We start from the raw sequence: 2,243 nt of genomic DNA on the forward strand, positions 1-2,243 counted from the left end.
CTGCTATGTTCATTGCAGTATTATTCACAAAAGCTAAGACTTAAAGTGCCTATCAATGGATGAGTGGATAAACATGTGATGTATATATATACATACATACATACACACACATAATGGAATACTACTAAGCCATAAAAAAGATGAAATCTTGCCATTTGTGACAACATGCATGGACCTTGAGGGTATTATGCTAAGCGAAATGTCACATGGAGAAAGTCAAATACCATATGAGTATGATTTCACTTCTAAGTGGAAGATAAAAACAACAAGAATAACAAACAAACACATGGATATAGAGATTAGATTGGTGGTTACCAGAGGGGATGGGGGGAGAGGGAGACAAAAGGAATAAAAGGGTACATGTGTACAGTGACGGATGGTAATTAGTCTTTGGGTGGTGAACATGAAGTAGTCTACACAGAAATAAAAATATAATGACATACACCTGAAACTTACATAATGTTATAAACTAATGTTGCCTCAAAAAAACAAAGCAAAACCATGTGACATAAAAAAACAAAACAAACAATCTTGGTCAGCGTTCTACATTTATATATAGAGTGCTTTTTTCTATCTCATTAATGACTATATAGTATTTTATTTTTATACCATTATCACTCAATTAACAATACTGTTGTGAAGTAAGTAGGTTTCTTCCCATTTTAAAAAACACATTTTTCTTTCATCTTCCTCCTAAAGAAGCTTAGTTTGCTCTTATGCATGCTCACCAGAGCAACGCAGGCAACTCTAGACCCTGAGAACACAAGGCAGGACTTCCAACTAGCGGCTGGCGGGAGGGCAGGGGAATTGGGCAAAAGACCCAGAGGACCTGCCTTAGGGAGTGTGAGGCTTCCTGCATGGTCTGGATCCTGCAATGCCAGAGGTCAAAGGGGCCTGAAATACCCCTGCTCGGTTTAGTGCCCCAGGGTAGCCAATCAAGCCCCAGACGTTCACTGAGCACTTACTCTATTAGTGACCTATGGCTGCATAACACGCTACCCCAAAACTTAGTGGCTTACAACAATGACAATCATTTCTTTTCTCTCATGATTTCTGTGAGTCAGGAATCCAGGAGCAGCTTGGTTGGGTGGTTCTGACTCAGGATCTCTTGTGAGGCTGCAGTCGGGTTGTTGTCCTGGGCTGCATCATCTGAAGGCTGGACTGGGGCTGGAAGACCCACACCTGAGATGGCTCACCACATGGTTGGCAAGTGGGCACTGGCTTTTACCCAGGAGCCTTAGTTCCTCTCCATGTGGGTCTCTCCACAGTGCTGGTTGAGTGCCTATACAAGTTTTTTCTTGCTACATAACAAATTACCACAAACTAAGTAGCTTAAAACAGTACCCATTTATTATCTCACAGTTCTGTGGTCAAAAGTCTAGTCAGGTTCAACTGGGTTCTCTGCTTAAGGTCTTAAAAGGCCAAAATCAAGGTGTCAGCTGAGAATCTGCTTCCAACCTTGTTCAGGTTGTTGGCAGAATCGTTCCTGGCGGTTATATAGGATTGAGCTCCCCTTTATCTTGCTGGCTGTCAGCTGAGGGCTGCTCCCGATTTCTGGAGGCCACTTTCAGGCCCAGTTAAGGCAGCAACGATACATGAAGTCCTTCTCATCTTTGAATCTCTCTGATGCCCTCTTCTGCCATCAGCTAAAGAAAACTCTCTGCTTTTGAAGGACTCATGATTCAATTGACCCATTCAGATAATCTCCCTGTCTTAAAGTCAGATGATTAGTAATCGTTTACATCTGCAAAATCCCTCTTTCCGTGCAACATGAGATAATGATGGAAAACCACTAAAGGAAAAGTTATGGGGGCCAGCAGAGTATGAGAGTTGCTCCACATATTCCCTAACACTTGGTATTGTCTGTCTTTTTTATTTTAATTATTGTAGTTTCTATTTAATACTATTCATTCAGCAAACAATTATCGAGTCCTCACTACTATGTGCTAAGTGTAGCACCTAAAATCATGCCCAGCACAGAGTAGGAACTCAGAAAATATTTGTTAATGGTTTTCCAGATGATAGAGATACAAAACAAAATTAGAGATGAATTCTGCCTTCAAGGAGCTTAAAAATGTATATAGAGAAGCACTGACAACCAGCATGTAAATAACCACAACACTGTAAAAAAGCAATCAGGGCCATGAAGAGGGTACATTAGAACATTAGAACAACTCAGAGGAGGCCGGCCCGGTGGCTTGGTGGTTAAGTGCGCGCGCTGCAATGCTGGCGGCCCGGGTTCG

Source organism: Ceratotherium simum, chromosome 7 (assembly GCF_057802395.1).
Source record: "Ceratotherium simum simum isolate JZ-2026a chromosome 7, ASM5780239v1, whole genome shotgun sequence".
Taxonomy (NCBI): Eukaryota; Metazoa; Chordata; class Mammalia; order Perissodactyla; family Rhinocerotidae; genus Ceratotherium; species Ceratotherium simum.